Source organism: Oncorhynchus gorbuscha, linkage group LG22, assembly GCF_021184085.1.
Source record: "Oncorhynchus gorbuscha isolate QuinsamMale2020 ecotype Even-year linkage group LG22, OgorEven_v1.0, whole genome shotgun sequence".
NCBI classification, from domain to species: Eukaryota; Metazoa; Chordata; class Actinopteri; order Salmoniformes; family Salmonidae; genus Oncorhynchus; species Oncorhynchus gorbuscha.
This window is the reverse complement of record NC_060194.1, coordinates 48578280-48602298: the sequence shown is the minus strand read 5'-3', so window position 1 is coordinate 48602298 and position 24019 is coordinate 48578280. Positions and strand designations below refer to the sequence as shown.

General features: G+C 44.7%; 1 protein-coding gene across 1 annotated transcript in view; it reads left to right on the top strand.

The window, feature by feature from the left end:
- The first annotated feature begins 327 nt into the window (after positions 1–327).
- Positions 328–24019, top strand: part of LOC124009950 (twisted gastrulation protein homolog 1-A-like) — a 71476-nt gene continuing 47784 nt past the window's right edge. The window contains exon 1 of the mRNA XM_046322210.1: positions 328–651. The gene's annotated coding sequence lies outside the window, so the exon portion shown is untranslated. The remainder of the gene's footprint in view (positions 652–24019) is intronic.

Here is a 24019-nt window from a genome sequence, read left to right as displayed (position 1 = left end):
CGTAGGCTGGACCTGCTCACTACGATGACTACAACAACAAATAGCTGCCGAATGGGGAGTGTTATGGCTGTGGGAAAGGTTTGTGTCAGGCTTGACAATGGTTAAGATTTGACTCAGTGGTTCAGTTTCTATACATTAGAAGTCAGTGAGGACATTGGGGAATGATTATTTTATCAATTCAACGTTGCCCATAGTATCTGGACTCTGACTTGACAATATTGTGAAACAAGACAGGAGTGTTTTGAACACACATTCACCTCCTTGCATCGGGTTTTTAACGGTATCGTAAGGGGAGTCTATATTTCTCCTCCTCCTGACCCCTGAGTGGCTGGCTTCTGTTATCTTGAAGAGCTGCCCAGCCCCGCCACGCCTCACTGATTTGTGTCTCTTCGTTCTGCCTAAGCTACTGGTCCAGCCAGCCGTCTCCAGTCCAACTAACTGCTTAGTTCGTGGATCATGTTGAAAAGGACGCCTGTATCTGTAAGGCGCCCGACTGTCTGCGGCGTTGTGGCTGAGAAACTGACGCCCTCCGACTGCACGGTTATTATAGACGGCATAGTTTCATCCTGGACCTTGTGAGGAAAGCGGCGGTGTTGGATTTAAAGGGGGTACAGCCGTCAATCAAACGGAAGGATTCGAACCATTGTAACGGTAAATATGAATAATCTCGTTTTGACTCTTGTGGCGTGCGCTACTTGATGAATCGGTGTTATGTGTGTTTGCGAGGAAAACGTTAGGGAGCGTTTTTGTGCGGAGGTAGAGAAACGTAGGTTAAATCTACTGCTAGTGCAGTGTAATTAACGAAATGACTCTAACTTGTGGTTTTCAGTGTAATTAACACAATTTCTAACTTTGTGGTTTTCAACAACGGTCTTTTCCTCTGTCCGTTGTGACAAAAATGACTAACGTTAGTCAAACCACTCCTGTTAGAAAAGAATGCATGTGAACTTAGGACCGATGTTTTCCTGTAGGCAACTACAATATATTGAAATGCTGAAAACACAACATATTTGAGGTCACCACAGCTAAGAAATGATTATTTGTTACATATAATACAGGCAACATTATTATCAATGTGTTGCAGCACGATTGGATTTCAAAACAATCCTGTTTGAGTTATTGAACTTATATATATATATATATATATATATATATATATAACCTTTTATCTTTCCCCTATAAAGGTTGTCATAGATCCTTTTTTTGTCTCTTGTTATAGAAAATTAAAATTCACCACGTTAATTTAGCACCATGAAAGCCGTCTGTGTTCTGTCTGTAAGTCCAATGTGCCTTCAGACTGCACTATATTCTGTCTAACTGTACACCCCCTGTCTGGTATATGTCTATAGACCTGTCTGTCTGTCTGGTATATGTCTATAGACACCCCTGTCTGTCTGGTATATGTCTATAGACCCCCTGTCTGTCTGTCTGGTATATGTCTATAGACCCCCTGTCTGTCTGTCTGGTATATGTCTATAGACCCCCTGTCTGTCTGTAAGTCCAATGTGCCTTCAGACTGCACTATATTCTGTCTAACTGTACACCCCCTGTCTGGTATATGTCTATAGACCTGTCTGTCTGTCTGGTATATGTCTATAGACCTGTCTGTCTGTCTGGTATATGTCTATAGACACCCCTGTCTGTCTGGTATATGTCTATAGACCCCCTGTCTGTCTGTCTGGTATATGTCTATAGACCCCCTGTCTGTCTGTAAGTCCAATGTGCCTTCAGACTGCACTATATTCTGTCTAACTGTATATGTCTATAGACACCCCTGTCTGTCTGGTATATGTCTATAGACCTGTCTGTCTGGTATATGTCTATAGACCCCCCCTGTCTGTCTGGTATATGTCTATAGACCCCCTGTCTGTCTGGTATATGTCTATAGACCCCCCTGTCTGTCTGGTATATGTCTATAGACCCCCCTGTCTGTCTGGTATATGTCTATAGACCCCCCTGTCTGTCTGGTATATGTCTATAGACCTGTCTGTCTGTCTGGTATATGTCTATAGACCCCCCTGTCTGTCTGGTATATGTCTATAGACCCCCCTGTCTGTCTGGTATATGTCTATAGCACCATGGTCTTGTAGCGGATGCGAGCTTCAACTGGAAGCCAGTGGAGAGAACGGAGGAGCGGGGTGACGTGAGAGAACTTGGGAATGTTGAACACCAGACGGGCTGCGGCGTTCTGGATGAGTTGAAGGGGTTTAATGGCACAGGCAGGGAGCCCAGCCAACAGCGAGTTGCAGTAATCCAGACGGGAGATGACAAGTGCCTGGATTAGGACCTGCGCCGCTTCCTGTGTGAGGCAGGGTCGTACTCTGCGGATGTTGTAGAGCATGAACCTACAGGAACGGGCCACCGCCTTGATGTTGGTTGAGAACGACAGGGTGTTGTCCAGGATCACGCCAAGGTTCTTGGCGCTCTGGGAGGAGGACACAATGGAGTTGTCAGCCGTGATGGCGAGATCATGGAACGGGCAGTCCTTCCCCGGGAGGAAGAGCAGCTCCGTCTTGCCGAGGTTCAGCTTGAGGTGGTGATCCGTCATCCACACTGATATGTCTGCCAGACATGCAGAGATGCGATTCGCCACCTGGTCATCAGAAGGGGGAAAGGAGAAGATTAATTGTGTGTCGTCTGCATAGCAATGATAAGAGAGACCATGTGAGGTTATGACAGAGCCAAGTGACTTGGTGTATAGCGAGAATAGGAGAGGGCCAAGAACAGAGCCCTGGGGGACACCAGTGGTGAGAGCGCGTGGTGAGGAGACAGATTCTCGCCACGCCACCTGGTAGGAGCGACCTGTCAGGTAGGACGCAATCCAAGCGTGGGCCGCGCCGGAGATGCCCAACTCGGAGAGGGTGGAGAGGAGGATCTGATGGTTCACAGTATCGAAGGCAGCCGATAGATCTAGAAGGATGAGAGCAGAGGAGAGAGAGTTAGCTTTAGCAGTGCGGAGCGCCTCCGTGATACAGAGGAGAGCAGTCTCAGTTGAATGACTAGTCTTGAAACCTGACTGATTTGGATCAAGAAGGTCATTCAGAGAGAGATAGCGGGAGAGCTGGCCAAGGACGGCACGTTCAAGAGTTTTGGAGAGAAAAGAAAGAAGGGATACTGGTCTGTAATTGTTGACATTGGAGGGATCGAGTGTAGGTTTTTTCAGAAGGGGTGCAACTCTCGCTCTCTTGAAGACGGAAGGGACGTAGCCAGCGGTCAGGGATGAGTTGATGAGCGAGGTGAGGTAAGGGAGAAGGTCTCCGGAAATGGTCTGGAGAAGAGAGGAGGGGATAGGGTCAAGCGGGCAGGTTGTTGGGCGGCCGGCCGTCACAAGACGCGAGATTTCATCTGGAGATAGAGGGGAGAAAGAGGTCAGAGCACAGGGTAGGGCAGTGTGAGCAGAACCAGCGGTGTCGTTTGACTTAGCAAACGAGGATCGGATGTCGTCGACCTTCTTTTCAAAATGGTTGACGAAGTCATCTGCAGAGAGGGAGGAGGGGGGGGGGAGGGGAGGAGGATTCAGGAGGGAGGAGAAGGTGGCAAAGAGCTTCCTAGGGTTAGAGGCAGATGCTTGGAATTTAGCGTGGTAGAAAGTGGCTTTAGCAGCAGAGACAGAGGAGGAAAATGTAGAGAGGAGGGAGTGAAAGGATGCCAGGTCCGCAGGGAGGCGAGTTTTCCTCCATTTCCGCTCGGCTGCCCGGAGCCCTGTTCTGTGAGCTCGCAATGAGTCATCGAGCCACGGAGCGGGGAGGGGAGGACCGAGCCGGCCTGGAGGATAGGGGACATAGAGAGTCAAGGGATGCAGAGAGGGAGGAGAGGAGGGTTGAGGAGGCAGAATCAGGAGATAGGTGGGAGAAGGTTTGAGCGGAGGGAAGAGATGATAGGATGGAAGAGGAGAGAGTAGCGGGGGAGAGAGAGCGAAGGTTGGGACGGCGCGATACCATCCGAGTAGGGGCAGTGTGGGAGGTGTTGGATGAGAGCGAGAGGGAAAAGGATACAAGGCAGTGGTCGGAGACTTGGAGGGGAGTTGCAATGAGGTTAGTGGAAGAACAGCATCTAGTAAAGATGAGGTCGAGCGTATTGCCTGCCTTGTGAGTAGGGGGAAGGTGAGAGGGTGAGGTCAAAAGAGGAGAGGAGTGGAAAGAAGGAGGCAGAGAGGAAAGAGTCAAAGGTAGACGTGGGGAGGTTAAAGTCGCCCAGAACTGTGAGAGGTGAGCCGTCCTCAGGAAAGGAGCTTATCAAGGCATCAAGCTCATTGATGAACTCTCCGAGGGAACCTGGAGGGCGATAAATGATAAGGATGTTAAGCTTGAAAGGGCTAGTAACTGTGACAGCATGGAATTCAAAGGAGGCGATAGACAGATGGGTAAGGGGAGAAAGAGAGAATGACCACTTGGGAGAGATGAGGATCCCGGTGCCACCACCCCGCTGACCAGACGCTCTCGGGGTGTGCGAGAACACGTGGGCGGACGAAGAGAGAGCAGTAGGAGTAGCAGTGTTGTCTGTGGTGATCCATGTTTCCGTCAGTGCCAAGAAGTCGAGGGACTGGAGGGAGGCATAGGCTGAGATGAACTCTGCCTTGTTGACCGCAGATTGGCAGTTCCAGAGGCTACCGGAGACCTGGAACTCCACGTGGGTCGTGTGCGCTGGGACCACCAGAGTAGGGTGGCCGCGGCCACGCGGTGAGGAGCGTTTGTATGGTCTGTGCAGAGAGGAGAGAACAGGGATAAACAGACACATAGTTGACAGGCTACAGAAGAGGCTACGCTAATGCAAAGGAGATTGAATGACAAGTGGACTACACGTCTCGAATGTTCAGAAAGTTAAGCTACGTAGCAAGAATCTTATTGACTAAAATGATTAAAATGATACAGTACTGCTGAAGTAGGCCAGCTGGCAGTGGGTGCGTTGTTGACACTACACTAATCAAGTCGTTCCGTTGAGTGTAATAGTTTCTGCAGTGTTGCTATTCGGGGGCTAGCTGGCTAGCTAGCAGTGTTGTTTACGTTACGTTGCGTTAAAAGAACGACAATAGCTGGCTAGCGAACCTAGAAAATCGCTCTAGACTACACAATTATCTTTGATACAAAGACGGCTATGTAGCTAGCTAAGTAGCTAGCTACGATCAAACAAATCAAACCGTTGTACTGTAATGAAATGAAGTGAAAATGTGATACTACCTGTGAATGCGACCGGGTAGTTGAGTTCTATACAGAAGACGTTGGCTAGCGTTGGCTAGCTAGCAGAGTCACCTACGTTAAGGACGACAAATAGCTGGCTAGCTAACCTCGGTAAATTAAGATAATCACTCTAAGACTACACACTCTAAACCTAAACAACACAATTATCTTGGATACGATGATACGAAGACAGCAAAGACAGCTATGTAGCTAGCTAACACTACACTAATCAAGTCGTTCAGTTGAGTGTAATATGTCTATAGACCTGTCTGTCTGTCTGGTATATGTCTATAGACCTGTCTGTCTGTCTGGTATATGTCTATAGACCTGTCTGTCTGTCTGGTATATGTCTATAGACACCCCCTGTCTGTCTGGTATATGTCTATAGACCTGTCTGTCTGTCTGGTATATGTCTATAGACCTGTCTGTCTGTCTGGTATATGTCTATAGACCTGTCTGTCTGTCTGGTATATGTCTATAGACCTGTCTGTCTGTCTGGTATATGTCTATAGACCTGTCTGTCTGTCTGGTATATGTCTATAGACCTGTCTGTCTGTCTGGTATATGTCTATAGACCCGTCTGTCTGTCTGGTATATGTATATAGACCCCCCTGTCTGTCTGGTATATGTCTATAGACCTGTCTGTCTGTCTGGTATATGTCTATAGACCTGTCTGTCTGTCTGGTATATGTCTATAGACCCCCTGTCTGTCTGGTATATGTCTGTAGACCCCCCTGTCTGTCTGGTATATGTCTATAGACCCCCCTGTCTGTCGGATATATGTCTATAGACCTGTCTGTCTGGTATATGTCTATAGACCCCCCTGTCTGTCTGGTATATGTCTATAGACCCCCCTGTCTGTCTGGTATATGTCTATAGACCCCCCTGTCTGTCTGGTATATGTCTATAGACCTGTCTGTCTGGTATATGTCTATAGACACCCCCTGTCTGTCTGGTATATGTCTATAGACCCCCCTGTCTGTCTGGTATATGTCTATAGACCTGTCTGTCTGTCTGGTATATGTCTATAGACCTGTCTGTCTGGTATATGTCTATAGACACCCCTGTCTGTCTGGTATATGTCTATAGACCTGTCTGTCTGGTATATGTCTATAGACCCCCCCTGTCTGTCTGGTATATGTCTATAGACCCCCCTGTCTGTCTGGTATATGTCTATAGACCTGTCTGTCTGGTATATGTCTATAGACCTGTCTGTCTGGTATATGTCTATAGACCCGTCTGTCTGGTATATGTCTATAGACCCGTCTGTGTGGTATATGTCTATAGACCCCCTGTCTGTCTGGTATATGTCTATAGACCCCCTGTCTGTCTGGTATATGTCTATAGACCCCCTGTCTGTCTGGTATATGTCTATAGACCCCCCTGTCTGGTATATGTCTATAGACCTGTCTGTCTGGTATATGTCTATAGACCCCCCTGTCTGTCTGGTATATGTCTATAGACCCCCCTGTCTGTCTGGTATATGTCTATAGACCCGTCTGTCTGTCTGGTATATGTCTATAGAACTGTCTGTCTGGTATATGTCTATAGACCTGTCTGTCTGTCTGGTATATGTCTATAGACCCCCCTGTCTGTCTGGTATATGTCTATAGACATGTCTGGTATATGTCTATAGACCCCCCTGTCTGTCTGGTATATGTCTATAGACCTGTCTGTCTGTCTGGTATATGTCTATAGACCTGTCTGTCTGGTATATGTCTATAGACCTGTCTGTCTGGTATATGTCTATAGACCCCCCTGTCTGTCTGGTATATGTCTATAGACCCCCCTGTCTGTCTGGTATATGTCTATAGACCCCCCTGTCTGTCTGGTATATGTCTATAGACCCCCCTGTCTGTCTGGTATATGTCTATAGACCTGTCTGTCTGTCTGGTATATGTCTATAGACCTGTCTGTCTGGTATATGTCTATAGACCTGTCTGTCTGGTATATGTCTATAGACCCCCCTGTCTGTCTGGTATATGTCTATAGACCCCCCTGTCTGTCTGGTATATGTCTATAGACCCCCCTGTCTGTCTGGTATATGTCTATAGACCCCCCTGTCTGTCTGGTATATGTCTATAGACCTGTCTGTCTGGTATATGTCTATAGACCTGTCTGTCTGGTATATGTCTATAGACCTGTCTGTCTGTCTGGTATATGTCTATAGACCTGTCTGTCTGTCTGGTATATGTCTATAGACCTGTCTGTCTGTCTGGTATATGTCTATAGACCTGTCTGTCTGTCTGGTATATGTCTATAGACCTGTCTGTCTGGTATATGTCTATAGACCCCCCTGTCTGTCTGGTATATGTCTATAGACCTGTCTGTCTGTCTGGTATATGTCTATAGACCTGTCTGTCTGGTATATGTCTATAGACCTGTCTGTCTGTCTGGTATATGTCTATAGACCCCCCTGTCTGGTATATGTCTATAGACCTGTTTGTCTGTCTGGTATATGTCTATAGACCTGTCTGTCTGGTAAATGTCTATAGACCCCCTGTCTGTCTGGTATATGTCTATAGACCTGTTTGTTTGTCTGGTATATGTCTATAGACCTGTCTGTCTGGTATATGTCTATAGACCTGTCTGTCTGGTATATGTCTATAGACCCCCTGTCTGTCTGGTATATGTCTATAGACCTGTCTGTCTGTCTGTCTGGTATATGTCTATAGACCCCCTGTCTGTCTGTCTGGTATATGTCTATAGACCTTTCTGTCTGTCTGGTATATGTCTATAGACCTGTCTGTCTGTCTGGTATATGTCTATAGACACCCCCTGTCTGGTATATGTCTATAGACCTGTCTGTCTGGTATATGTCTATAGACCCCCCTGTCTGTCTGGTATATGTCTATAGACCCCCCTGTCTGGTATATGTCTATAGACCTGTTTGTCTGTCTGGTATATGTCTATAGACCTGTCTGTCTGGTATATGTCTATAGACCCCCTGTCTGTCTGGTATATGTCTATAGACCTGTTTGTTTGTCTGGTATATGTCTATAGACCTGTCTGTCTGGTATATTACATTTACATTTAAGTCATTTAGCAGACGCTCTTATCCAGAGCGACTTACGTATATGTCTATAGACCTGTCTGTCTGGTATATGTCTATAGACCCCCTGTCTGTCTGGTATATGTCTATAGACCTGTCTGTCTGTCTGTCTGGTATATGTCTATAGACCCCCTGTCTGTCTGTCTGGTATATGTCTATAGACCTTTCTGTCTGTCTGGTATATGTCTATAGACCTGTCTGTCTGTCTGGTATATGTCTATAGACCTGTCTGTCTGGTATATGTCTATAGACCCCCCCCCCCCCTGTCTGGTATATGTCTATAGACCCATCTGTCTGTCTGGTATATGTCTATAGACCCATCTGTCTGTCTGGTATATGTCTATAGACCTGTCTGTCTGTCTGGTATATGTCTATAGACCTGTCTGTCTGTCTGGTATATTTCTATAGACCTGTCTGTCTGTCTGGTATATGTCTATAGACCTGGCTGTCTGGTATATGTCTATAGACCTGTCTGTCTGGTATATGTCTATAGCCCCGTCTGTCTGGTATATGTCTATAGACCTGTCTGTCTGGTATATGTCTATAGACCTGTCTGTCTGTCTGGTATATGTCTATAGACCTGTCTGTCTGTCTGGTATATGTCTATAGACCCGTCTGTCTGTCTGGTATATGTCTATAGACCTGTCTGTCTGTCTGGTATATGTCTATAGACCTGTCTGTCTGTCTGGTATATGTCTATAGACCTGTCTGTCTGTCTGGTATATGTCTATAGACCTGTCTGTCTGTCTGGTATATGTCTATAGACCTGTCTGTCTGTCTGGTATATGTCTATAGACCTGTCTGTCTGTCTGGTATATGTCTATAGACCTGTCTGTCTGTCTGGTATATGTCTATAGACCTGTCTGTCTGTCTGGTATATGTCTATAGACCTGTCTGTCTGGTATATGTCTATAGACCCCCCTGTCTGTCTGGTATATGTCTATAGACCTGTCTGTCTGTCTGGTATATGTCTATAGACCTGTCTGTCTGTCTGGTATATGTCTATAGACCTGTCTGTCTGTCTGGTATATGTCTATAGACCTGTCTGTCTGTCTGGTATATGTCTATAGACCTGTTTGTCTGTCTGGTATATGTCTATAGACCTGTCTGTCTGGTAAATGTCTATAGACCCCCTGTCTGTCTGGTATATGTCTATAGACCTGTTTGTTTGTCTGGTATATGTCTATAGACCTGTCTGTCTGGTATATGTCTATAGACCTGTCTGTCTGGTATATGTCTATAGACCCCCTGTCTGTCTGGTATATGTCTATAGACCTGTCTGTCTGTCTGTCTGTCTGGTATATGTCTATAGACCCCCTGTCTGTCTGTCTGGTATATGTCTATAGACCTTTCTGTCTGTCTGGTATATGTCTATAGACCTTTCTGTCTGTCTGGTATATGTCTATAGACCTGTCTGTCTGTCTGGTATATGTCTATAGACACCCCCTGTCTGGTATATGTCTATAGACCTGTTTGTCTGTCTGGTATATGTCTATAGACCTGTCTGTCTGGTATATGTCTATAGACCCCCCTGTCTGTCTGGTATATGTCTATAGACCCCCCTGTCTGTCTGGTATATGTCTATAGACCCCCCTGTCTGTCTGGTATATGTCTATAGACCCCCCTGTCTGTCTGGTATATGTCTATAGACCCCCCTGTCTGGTATATGTCTATAGACCTGTTTGTCTGTCTGGTATATGTCTATAGACCTGTCTGTCTGGTATATGTCTATAGACCCCCTGTCTGTCTGGTATATGTCTATAGACCTGTTTGTTTGTCTGGTATATGTCTATAGACCTGTCTGTCTGTCTGGTATATGTCTATAGACCTGTCTGTCTGTCTGGTATATGTCTATAGACCTGTCTGTCTGTCTGGTATATGTCTATAGACCTGGCTGTCTGGTATATGTCTATAGACCTGTCTGTCTGGTATATGTCTATAGCCCCGTCTGTCTGGTATATGTCTATAGACCTGTCTGTCTGGTATATGTCTATAGACCTGTCTGTCTGTCTGGTATATGTCTATAGACCTGTCTGTCTGTCTGGTATATGTCTATAGACCCGTCTGTCTGTCTGGTATATGTATATAGACCCCCCTGTCTGTCTGTCTGGTATATGTCTATAGACCTTTCTGTCTGTCTGGTATATGTCTATAGACCTGTCTGTCTGTCTGGTATATGTCTATAGACCTGTCTGTCTGGTATATGTCTATAGACCCCCCCCCCCCCCTGTCTGGTATATGTCTATAGACCCATCTGTCTGTCTGGTATATGTCTATAGACCCATCTGTCTGTCTGGTATATGTCTATAGACCTGTCTGTCTGTCTGGTATATGTCTATAGACCTGTCTGTCTGTCTGGTATATTTCTATAGACCTGTCTGTCTGTCTGGTATATGTCTATAGACCTGGCTGTCTGGTATATGTCTATAGACCTGTCTGTCTGGTATATGTCTATAGCCCCGTCTGTCTGGTATATGTCTATAGACCTGTCTGTCTGGTATATGTCTATAGACCTGTCTGTCTGTCTGGTATATGTCTATAGACCTGTCTGTCTGTCTGGTATATGTCTATAGACCCGTCTGTCTGTCTGGTATATGTCTATAGACCTGTCTGTCTGTCTGGTATATGTCTATAGACCTGTCTGTCTGTCTGGTATATGTCTATAGACCTGTCTGTCTGTCTGGTATATGTCTATAGACCTGTCTGTCTGTCTGGTATATGTCTATAGACCTGTCTGTCTGTCTGGTATATGTCTATAGACCTGTCTGTCTGTCTGGTATATGTCTATAGACCTGTCTGTCTGTCTGGTATATGTCTATAGACCTGTCTGTCTGTCTGGTATATGTCTATAGACCTGTCTGTCTGGTATATGTCTATAGACCCCCCTGTCTGTCTGGTATATGTCTATAGACCTGTCTGTCTGTCTGGTATATGTCTATAGACCTGTCTGTCTGTCTGGTATATGTCTATAGACCTGTCTGTCTGTCTGGTATATGTCTATAGACCTGTCTGTCTGTCTGGTATATGTCTATAGACCTGTTTGTCTGTCTGGTATATGTCTATAGACCTGTCTGTCTGGTAAATGTCTATAGACCCCCTGTCTGTCTGGTATATGTCTATAGACCTGTTTGTTTGTCTGGTATATGTCTATAGACCTGTCTGTCTGGTATATGTCTATAGACCTGTCTGTCTGGTATATGTCTATAGACCCCCTGTCTGTCTGGTATATGTCTATAGACCTGTCTGTCTGTCTGTCTGGTATATGTCTATAGACCCCCTGTCTGTCTGTCTGGTATATGTCTATAGACCTTTCTGTCTGTCTGGTATATGTCTATAGACCTTTCTGTCTGTCTGGTATATGTCTATAGACCTGTCTGTCTGTCTGGTATATGTCTATAGACACCCCCTGTCTGGTATATGTCTATAGACCTGTTTGTCTGTCTGGTATATGTCTATAGACCTGTCTGTCTGGTATATGTCTATAGACCCCCCTGTCTGTCTGGTATATGTCTATAGACCCCCCTGTCTGTCTGGTATATGTCTATAGACCCCCCTGTCTGTCTGGTATATGTCTATAGACCCCCCTGTCTGGTATATGTCTATAGACCTGTTTGTCTGTCTGGTATATGTCTATAGACCTGTCTGTCTGGTATATGTCTATAGACCCCCTGTCTGTCTGGTATATGTCTATAGACCTGTTTGTTTGTCTGGTATATGTCTATAGACCTGTCTGTCTGTCTGGTATATGTCTATAGACCTGTCTGTCTGTCTGGTATATGTCTATAGACCTGTCTGTCTGTCTGGTATATGTCTATAGACCTGGCTGTCTGGTATATGTCTATAGACCTGTCTGTCTGGTATATGTCTATAGCCCCGTCTGTCTGGTATATGTCTATAGACCTGTCTGTCTGGTATATGTCTATAGACCTGTCTGTCTGTCTGGTATATGTCTATAGACCTGTCTGTCTGTCTGGTATATGTCTATAGACCCGTCTGTCTGTCTGGTATATGTCTATAGACCTGTCTGTCTGTCTGGTATATGTCTATAGACCTGTCTGTCTGTCTGGTATATGTCTATAGACCTGTCTGTCTGGTATATGTCTATAGACCTGTCTGTCTGTCTGGTATATGTCTATAGACCTGTCTGTCTGTCTGGTATATGTCTATAGACCTGTCTGTCTGTCTGGTATATGTCTATAGACCTGTCTGTCTGTCTGGTATATGTCTATAGACCCCCCTGTCTGTCTGGTATATGTCTATAGACCTGTCTGTCTGTCTGGTATATGTCTATAGACCTGTCTGTCTGTCTGGTATATGTCTATAGACCCCCCTGTCTGGTATATGTCTATAGACCTGTTTGTCTGTCTGGTATATGTCTATAGACCTGTCTGTCTGGTAAATGTCTATAGACCCCCTGTCTGTCTGGTATATGTCTATAGACCTGTTTGTTTGTCTGGTATATGTCTATAGACCTGTCTGTCTGGTATATGTCTATAGACCTGTCTGTCTGGTATATGTCTATAGACCCCCTGTCTGTCTGGTATATGTCTATAGACCTGTCTGTCTGTCTGTCTGGTATATGTCTATAGACCCCCTGTCTGTCTGTCTGGTATATGTCTATAGACCTTTCTGTCTGTCTGGTATATGTCTATAGACCTTTCTGTCTGTCTGGTATATGTCTATAGACCTGTCTGTCTGTCTGGTATATGTCTATAGACACCCCCTGTCTGGTATATGTCTATAGACCTGTTTGTCTGTCTGGTATATGTCTATAGACCTGTCTGTCTGGTATATGTCTATAGACCCCCCTGTCTGTCTGGTATATGTCTATAGACCCCCCTGTCTGTCTGGTATATGTCTATAGACCCCCCTGTCTGTCTGGTATATGTCTATAGACCCCCCTGTCTGTCTGGTATATGTCTATAGACCCCCTGTCTGTCTGGTATATGTCTATAGACCTGTTTGTCTGTCTGGTATATGTCTATAGACCTGTCTGTCTGGTATATGTCTATAGACCCCCTGTCTGTCTGGTATATGTCTATAGACCTGTTTGTTTGTCTGGTATATGTCTATAGACCTGTCTGTCTGTCTGGTATATGTCTATAGACCTGTCTGTCTGTCTGGTATATGTCTATAGACCTGTCTGTCTGTCTGGTATATGTCTATAGACCCCCCTGTCTGTCTGGTATATGTCTATAGACCCCCCTGTCTGTCTGGTATATGTCTATAGACCCCCCCTGTCTGGTATATGTCTATAGACCTGTTTGTCTGTCTGGTATATGTCTATAGACCTGTCTGTCTGGTATATGTCTATAGACCTGTCTGTCTGTCTGGTATATGTCTATAGACCTGTCTGTCTGTCTGGTATATGTCTATAGACCTGTCTGTCTGTCTGGTATATGTCTATAGACCTGTCTGTCTGTCTGGTATATGTCTATAGACCTGTCTGTCTGGTATATGTCTATAGACCCCCCTGTCTGTCTGGTATATGTCTATAGACCCCCCTGTCTGTCTGGTATATGTCTATAGACCTGTCTGTCTGGTATATGTCTATAGACCCCCCTGTCTGTCTGGTATATGTCTATAGACCCCCCTGTCTGGTATATGTCTATAGACCTGTTTGTCTGTCTGGTATATGTCTATAGACCTGTCTGTCTGGTATATGTCTATAGACCCCCTGTCTGTCTGGTATATGTCTATAGACCTGTTTGTTTGTCTGGTATATGTCTATAGACCTGTCTGTCTGGTATATTACATTTACATTTACATTTAAGTCATTTAGCAGACGCTCTTATCCAGAGCGACTTACGTATATGTCTATAGACCTGTCTGTCTGGTATATGTCTATAGACCCCTGTCTGTCTGGTATATGTCTATAGACCTGTCTGTCTGTCTGTCTGGTATATGTCTATAGACCCCTGTCTGTCTGTCTGGTATATGTCTATAGACCTTTCTGTCTGTCTGGTATATGTCTATAGACCTGTCTGTCTGTCTGGTATATGTCTATAGACCTGTCTGTCTGGTATATGTCTATAGACCCCCCTGTCTGGTATATGTCTATAGACCCATCTGTCTGTCTGGTATATGTCTATAGACCCATCTGTCTGTCTGGTATATGTCTATAGACCCATCTGTCTGTCTGGTATATGTCTATAGACCTGTCTGTCTGTCTGGTATATGTCTATAGACCTGTCTGTCTGTCTGGTATATTTCTATAGACCTGTCTGTCTGTCTGGTATATGTCTATAGACCTGGCTGTCTGGTATATGTCTATAGACCTGTCTGTCTGGTATATGTCTATAGCCCCGTCTGTCTGGTATATGTCTATAGACCTGTCTGTCTGGTATATGTCTATAGACCTGTCTGTCTGTCTGGTATATGTCTATAGACCTGTCTGTCTGTCTGGTATATGTCTATAGACCCGTCTGTCTGTCTGGTATATGTCTATAGACCTGTCTGTCTGTCTGGTATATGTCTATAGACCTGTCTGTCTGTCTGGTATATGTCTATAGACCTGTCTGTCTGTCTGGTATATGTCTATAGACCTGTCTGTCTGTCTGGTATATGTCTATAGACCCTGTCTGTCTGGTATATGTCTAGACCTGTCTGTCTGTCTGGTATATGTCTATAGACCTGTCTGTCTGTCTGGTATATGTCTATAGACCTGTCTGTCTGTCTGGTATATGTCTATAGACCTGTCTGTCTGTCTGGTATATGTCTATAGACCTGTCTGTCTGGTATATGTCTATAGACCCCCTGTCTGTCTGGTATATGTCTACAGACCCCCTTGTCTGTCTGGTATATGTCTATAGACCCCCCTGTCTGTCTGGTATATGTCTATAGACCCCCTTGTCTGTCTGGTATATGTCTATAGACCCCCCTGTCTGTCTGGTATATGTCTATAGACCCCCCGTCTGTCTGGTATATGTCTATAGACCCGTCTGTCTGTCTGTCTGGTATATGTCTATAGACCTGTCTGTCTGTCTGTCTGGTATATGTCTATAGACCCGTCTTTCTGTCTGGTATATGTCTATAGACCCCGTCTTTCTGTCTGGTATATGTCTATAGACCTGTCTGTCTGTCTGGTATATGTCTATAGACCTGTCTGTCTGTCTGGTATATGTCTATAGACACCCCCTGTCTGTCTGGTATATGTCTATAGACCTGTCTGTCTGTCTGGTATATGTCTATAGACCTGTCTGTCTGTCTGGTATATGTCTATAGACCTGTCTGTCTGTCTGGTATATGTCTATAGACCTGTCTGTCTGTCTGGTATATGTCTATAGACCTGTCTGTCTGTCTGGTATATGTCTATAGACCCCCCTGTCTCTCTGGTATATGTCTATAGACCCCCTGTCTGTCTGGTATATGTCTATAGACCTGTCTGTCTGTCTGGTATATGTCTATAGACCTGTCTGTCTGTCTGGTATATGTCTGTAGACCCCCCTGTCTGTCTGGTATATGTCTATAGACCCCCCTGTCTGTCGGGTATATGTCTATAGACCTGTCTGTCTGGTATATGTCTATAGACCCCCCTGTCTGTCTGGTATATGTCTATAGACCCCCCTGTCTGTCTGGTATATGTCTATAGACCTGTCTGTCTGTCTGGTATATGTCTATAGACCTGTCTGTCTGGTATATGTCTATAGACACCCCCTGTCTGTCTGGTATATGTCTATAGACCCCCCTGTCTGTCTGGTATATGTCTATAGACCTGTCTGTCTGTCTGGTATATGTCTATAGACCTGTCTGTCTGGTATATGTCTATAGACACCCCTGTCTGTCTGGTATATGTCTATAGACCTGTCTGTCTGGTATATGTCTATAGACCCCCCCTGTCTGTCTGGTATATGTCTATAGACCCCCCTGTCTGTCTGGTATATGTCTATAGACCTGTCTGTCTGGTATATGTCTATAGACACCCCCTGTCTGTCTGGTATATGTCTATAGACCCCCCTGTCTGTCTGGTATATGTCTATAGACCCCCCTGTCTGTCTGGTATATGTCTATAGACCTGTCTGTCTGTCTGGTATATGTCTATAGACCTGTCTGTCTGGTATATGTCTATAGACACCCCTGTCTGTCTGGTATATGTCTATAGACACCCCTGTCTGTCTGGTATATGTCTATAGACACCCCTGTCTGTCTGGTATATGTCTATAGACCCCCCCTGTCTGTCTGGTATATGTCTATAGACCCCCCTGTCTGTCTGGTATATGTCTATAGACCCCCCTGTCTGTCTGTCTATATGTCTATAGACCCGTCTGTCTGGTATATGTCTATAGACCCGTCTGTCTGGTATATGTCTATAGACCCGTCTGTCTGGTATATGTCTATAGACCCCCTGTCTGTCTGGTATATGTCTATAGACCCCCTGTCTGTCTGGTATATGTCTATAGACCCCCTGTCTGTCTGGTATATGTCTATAGACCTGTCTGTCTGGTATATGTCTATAGACCCGTCTGTCTGGTATATGTCTATAGACCTGTCTGTCTGGTATATGTCTATAGACCCCCCTGTCTGCCTGGTATATGTCTATAGACCCCCCTGTCTGTCTGGTATATGTCTATAGACCCGTCTGTCTGTCTGGTATATGTCTATAGAACAGTCTGTCTGGTATATGTCTATAGACCTGTCTGTCTGTCTGGTATATGTCTATAGACCCCCCTGTCTGTCTGGTATATGTCTATAGACATGTCTGGTATATGTCTATAGACCCCCCTGTCTGTCTGGTATATGTCTATAGACCCCCCTGTCTGTCTGGTATATGTCTATAGACCCCCCTGTCTGTCTGGTATATGTCTATAGACACCCCCTGTCTGTCTGGTATATGTCTATAGACCTGTCTGTCTGTCTGGTATATGTCTATAGACCTGTCTGTCTGTCTGGTATATGTCTATAGACCTGTCTGTCTGGTATATGTCTATAGACACCCCTGTCTGTCTGGTATATGTCTATAGACACCCCTGTCTGTCTGGTATATGTCTATAGACCTGTCTGTCTGTCTGGTATATGTCTGTAGACCCCCCTGTCTGTCTGGTATATGTCTATAGACCCCCCTGTCTGTCGGGTATATGTCTATAGACCTGTCTGTCTGGTATATGTCTATAGACCCCCCTGTCTGTCTGGTATATGTCTATAGACCCCCCTGTCTGTCTGGTATATGTCTATAGACCTGTCTGTCTGTCTGGTATATGTCTATAGACCTGTCTGTCTGGTATATGTCTATAGACACCCCCTGTCTGTCTGGTATATGTCTATAGACCCCTGTCTGTCTGGTATATGTCTATAGACCTGTCTGTCTGTCTGGTATATGTCTATAGACCTGTCTGTCTGGTATATGTCTATAGACACCCCTGTCTGTCTGGTATATGTCTATAGACCTGTCTGTCTGGTATATGTCTATAGACCCCCCCTGTCTGTCTGGTATATGTCTATAGACCCCCCTGTCTGTCTGGTATATGTCTATAGACCTGTCTGTCTGGTATATGTCTATAGACACCCCCTGTCTGTCTGGTATATGTCTATAGACCCCCCTGTCTGTCTGGTATATGTCTATAGACCTGTCTGTCTGTCTGGTATATGTCTATAGACCTGTCTGTCTGGTATATGTCTATAGACACCCCTGTCTGTCTGGTATATGTCTATAGACACCCCTGTCTGTCTGGTATATGTCTATAGACCTGTCTGTCTGGTATATGTCTATAGACCCCCCTGTCTGTCTGGTATATGTCTATAGACCCCCCTGTCTGTCTGGTATATGTCTATAGACCCCCCTGTCTGTCTGGTATATGTCTATAGACCCGTCTGTCTGGTATATGTCTATAGACCCGTCTGTCTGGTATATGTCTATAGACCCGTCTGTCTGGTATATGTCTATAGACCCCCTGTCTGTCTGGTATATGTCTATAGACCCCCTGTCTGTCTGGTATATGTCTATAGACCCCCTGTCTGTCTGGTATATGTCTATAGACCTGTCTGTCTGGTATATGTCTATAGACCCGTCTGTCTGGTATATGTCTATAGACCTGTCTGTCTGGTATATGTCTATAGACCCCCCTGTCTGTCTGGTATATGTCTATAGACCCCCCTGTCTGTCTGGTATATGTCTATAGACCCGTCTGTCTGTCTGGTATATGTCTATAGAACAGTCTGTCTGGTATATGTCTATAGACCTGTCTGTCTGTCTGGTATATGTCTATAGACCCCCCTGTCTGTCTGGTATATGTCTATAGACATGTCTGGTATATGTCTATAGACCCCCCTGTCTGTCTGGTATATGTCTATAGACCCCCCTGTCTGTCTGGTATATGTCTATAGACCCCCCTGTCTGTCTGGTATATGTCTATAGACCCCCCTGTCTGTCTGGTATATGTCTATAGACCCCCTGTCTGTCTGGTATATGTCTATAGACCCCCTGTCTGTCTGGTATATGTCTATAGACCCCCCTGTCTGTCTGGTATATGTCTATAGACCCCCCTGTCTGTCTGGTATATGTCTATAGACCCCCCTGTCTGTCTGGTATATGTCTATAGACCTGTCTGTCTGGTATATGTCTATAGACCTGTCTGTCTGTCTGGTATATGTCTATAGACCTGTCTGTCTGTCTGGTATATGTCTATAGACCTGTCTGTCTGGTATATGTCTATAGACCTGTCTGTCTGGTATATGTCTATAGACCCCCCTGTCTGTCTGGTATATGTCTATAGACCCCCCTGTCTGTCTGGTATATGTCTATAGACCTGTCTGTCTGTCTGGTATATGTCTATAGACCTGTCTGTCTGTCTGGTATATGTCTATAGACCCCCCTGTCTGGTATATGTCTATAGACCTGTTTGTCTGTCTGGTATATGTCTATAGACCTGTCTGTCTGGTAAATGTCTATAGACCCCCTGTCTGTCTGGTATATGTCTATAGACCTGTTTGTTTGTCTGGTATATGTCTATAGACCTGTCTGTCTGGTATATGTCTATAGACCCCCTGTCTGTCTGGTATATGTCTATAGACCTGTCTGTCTGTCTGTCTGGTATATGTCTATAGACCTGTCTGTCTGTCTGTCTGGTATATGTCTATAGACCCCCTGTCTGTCTGTCTGGTATATGTCTATAGACCTGTTTGTCTGTCTGGTATATGTCTATAGACCTGTCTGTCTGGTATATGTCTATAGACCCCCCTGTCTGTCTGGTATATGTCTATAGACCCCCCTGTCTGTCTGGTATATGTCTATAGACCCCCCTGTCTGTCTGGTATATGTCTATAGACCCCCCTGTCTGGTATATGTCTATAGACCTGTTTGTCTGTCTGGTATATGTCTATAGACCCCCCTGTCTGGTATATGTCTATAGACCCATCTGTCTGTCTGGTATATGTCTATAGACCCATCTGTCTGTCTGGTATATGTCTATAGACCCATCTGTCTGTCTGGTATATGTCTATAGACCTGTCTGTCTGTCTGGTATATTTCTATAGACCTGTCTGTCTGTCTGGTATATGTCTATAGACCTGGCTGTCTGGTATATGTCTATAGACCTGTCTGTCTGGTATATGTCTATAGCCCCGTCTGTCTGGTATATGTCTATAGACCTGTCTGTCTGGTATATGTCTATAGACCTGTCTGTCTGGTATATGTCTATAGACCTGTCTGTCTGTCTGGTATATGTCTATAGACCTGTCTGTCTGTCTGGTATATGTCTATAGACCCCCCTGTCTGGTATATGTCTATAGACACCCCTGTCTGGTATATGTCTATAGACCTGTTTGTCTGTCTGGTATATGTCTATAGACCTGTCTGTCTGGTATATGTCTATAGACCCCCTGTCTGTCTGGTATATGTCTATAGACCTGTTTGTTTGTCTGGTATATGTCTATAGACCTGTCTGTCTGGTATATTACATTTACATTTACATTTAAGTCATTTAGCAGACGCTCTTATCCAGAGCGACTTACGTATATGTCTATAGACCTGTCTGTCTGGTATATGTCTATAGACCCCCTGTCTGTCTGGTATATGTCTATAGACCTGTCTGTCTGTCTGTCTGGTATATGTCTATAGACCCCTGTCTGTCTGTCTGGTATATGTCTATAGACCTTTCTGTCTGTCTGGTATATGTCTATAGACCTGTCTGTCTGTCTGGTATATGTCTATAGACCTGTCTGTCTGGTATATGTCTATAGACCCCCCTGTCTGGTATATGTCTATAGACCCATCTGTCTGTCTGGTATATGTCTATAGACCCATCTGTCTGTCTGGTATATGTCTATAGACCCATCTGTCTGTCTGGTATATGTCTATAGACCTGTCTGTCTGTCTGGTATATTTCTATAGACCTGTCTGTCTGTCTGGTATATGTCTATAGACCTGGCTGTCTGGTATATGTCTATAGACCTGTCTGTCTGGTATATGTCTATAGCCCCGTCTGTCTGGTATATGTCTATAGCCCCGTCTGTCTGGTATATGTCTATAGACCTGTCTGTCTGGTATATGTCTATAGACCTGTCTGTCTGGTATATGTCTATAGACCTGTCTGTCTGTCTGGTATATGTCTATAGACCTGTCTGTCTGTCTGGTATATGTCTATAGACCCCCCTGTCTGGTATATGTCTATAGACACCCCCTGTCTGGTATATGTCTATAGACCTGTTTGTCTGTCTGGTATATGTCTATAGACCTGTCTGTCTGGTATATGTCTATAGACCCCCTGTCTGTCTGGTATATGTCTATAGACCTGTTTGTTTGTCTGGTATATGTCTATAGACCTGTCTGTCTGGTATATTACATTTACATTTACATTTAAGTCATTTAGCAGACGCTCTTATCCAGAGCGACTTACGTATATGTCTATAGACCTGTCTGTCTGGTATATGTCTATAGACCCCCTGTCTGTCTGGTATATGTCTATAGACCTGTCTGTCTGTCTGTCTGGTATATGTCTATAGACCCCCTGTCTGTCTGTCTGGTATATGTCTATAGACCTTTCTGTCTGTCTGGTATATGTCTATAGACCTGTCTGTCTGTCTGGTATATGTCTATAGACCTGTCTGTCTGGTATATGTCTATAGACCCCCCTGTCTGGTATATGTCTATAGACCCATCTGTCTGTCTGGTATATGTCTATAGACCCATCTGTCTGTCTGGTATATGTCTATAGACCCATCTGTCTGTCTGGTATATGTCTATAGACCTGTCTGTCTGTCTGGTATATTTCTATAGACCTGTCTGTCTGTCTGGTATATGTCTATAGACCTGGCTGTCTGGTATATGTCTATAGACCTGTCTGTCTGGTATATGTCTATAGCCCCGTCTGTCTGTCTGGTATATGTCTATAGACCTGTCTGTCTGTCTGGTATATGTCTATAGACCCCCCTGTCTGGTATATGTCTATAGACCCCCCTGTCTGTCTGGTATATGTCTATAGACCTGTCTGTCTGTCTGGTATATGTCTATAGACCTGTCTGTCTGTCTGGTATATGTCTATAGACCCGTCTGTCTGTCTGGTATATGTCTATAGACCCGTCTGTCTGTCTGGTATATGTCTATAGACCCGTCTGTCTGTCTGGTATATGTCTATAGACCCCCCTGTCTGGTATATGTCTATAGACCCCCCCTGTCTGGTATATGTCTATAGACCCATCTGTCTGTCTGGTATATGTCTATAGACCCATCTGTCTGTCTGGTATATGTCTATAGACCCGTCTGTCTGTCTGGTATATGTCTATAGACCTGTCTGTCTGTCTGGTATATGTCTATAGACCTGTCTGTCTGTCTGGTATATGTCTATAGACCTGTCTGTCTGTCTGGTATATGTCTATAGACCTGTCTGTCTGTCTGGTATATGTCTATAGACCTGTCTGTCTGGTATATGTCTATAGACCCCCCTGTCTGTCTGGTATATGTCTATAGACCTGTCTGTCTGTCTGGTATATGTCTATAGACCTGTCTGTCTGTCTGGTATATGTCTATAGACCTGTCTGTCTGTCTGGTATATGTCTATAGACCCCCCTGTCTGGTATATGTCTATAGACCTGTTTGTCTGTCTGGTATATGTCTATAGACCTGTCTGTCTGGTAAATGTCTATAGACCCCCTGTCTGTCTGGTATATGTCTATAGACCTGTTTGTTTGTCTGGTATATGTCTATAGACCTGTCTGTCTGGTATATGTCTATAGACCCCCTGTCTGTCTGGTATATGTCTATAGACCTGTCTGTCTGTCTGTCTGGTATATGTCTATAGACCCCCTGTCTGTCTGTCTGGTATATGTCTATAGACCTTTCTGTCTGTCTGGTATATGTCTATAGACCTTTCTGTCTGTCTGGTATATGTCTATAGACCTGTCTGTCTGTCTGGTATATGTCTATAGACACCCCCTGTCTGGTATATGTCTATAGACCTGTTTGTCTGTCTGGTATATGTCTATAGACCTGTCTGTCTGGTATATGTCTATAGACCCCCCTGTCTGTCTGGTATATGTCTATAGACCCCCCTGTCTGTCTGGTATATGTCTATAGACCCCCCTGTCTGTCTGGTATATGTCTATAGACCCCCCTGTCTGTCTGGTATATGTCTATAGACCCCCCTGTCTGGTATATGTCTATAGACCTGTTTGTCTGTCTGGTATATGTCTATAGACCTGTCTGTCTGGTATATGTCTATAGACCCCCTGTCTGTCTGGTATATGTCTATAGACCTGTTTGTTTGTCTGGTATATGTCTATAGACCTGTCTGTCTGTCTGGTATATGTCTATAGACCTGTCTGTCTGTCTGGTATATGTCTATAGACCTGTCTGTCTGTCTGGTATATGTCTATAGACCCCCCTGTCTGTCTGGTATATGTCTATAGACCCCCCTGTCTGTCTGGTATATGTCTATAGACCCCCCCTGTCTGGTATATGTCTATAGACCTGTTTGTCTGTCTGGTATATGTCTATAGACCTGTCTGTCTGGTATATGTCTATAGACCTGTCTGTCTGTCTGGTATATGTCTATAGACCTGTCTGTCTGTCTGGTATATGTCTATAGACCTGTCTGTCTGTCTGGTATATGTCTATAGACCTGTCTGTCTGTCTGGTATATGTCTATAGACCTGTCTGTCTGGTATATGTCTATAGACCTGTCTGTCTGGTATATGTCTATAGACCCCCCTGTCTGTCTGGTATATGTCTATAGACCTGTCTGTCTGTCTGGTATATGTCTATAGACCTGTCTGTCTGTCTGGTATATGTCTATAGACCCCCCTGTCTGGTATATGTCTATAGACCTGTTTGTCTGTCTGGTATATGTCTATAGACCTGTCTGTCTGGTAAATGTCTATAGACCCCCTGTCTGTCTGGTATATGTCTATAGACCTGTTTGTTTGTCTGGTATATGTCTATAGACCTGTCTGTCTGGTATATGTCTATAGACCTGTCTGTCTGGTATATGTCTATAGACCCCCTGTCTGTCTGGTATATGTCTATAGACCTGTCTGTCTGTCTGTCTGGTATATGTCTATAGACCCCCTGTCTGTCTGTCTGGTATATGTCTATAGACCTTTCTGTCTGTCTGGTATATGTCTATAGACCTTTCTGTCTGTCTGGTATATGTCTATAGACCTGTCTGTCTGTCTGGTATATGTCTATAGACACCCCCTGTCTGGTATATGTCTATAGACCTGTTTGTCTGTCTGGTATATGTCTATAGACCTGTCTGTCTGGTATATGTCTATAGACCCCCCTGTCTGTCTGGTATATGTCTATAGACCCCCCTGTCTGTCTGGTATATGTCTATAGACCCCCCTGTCTGTCTGGTATATG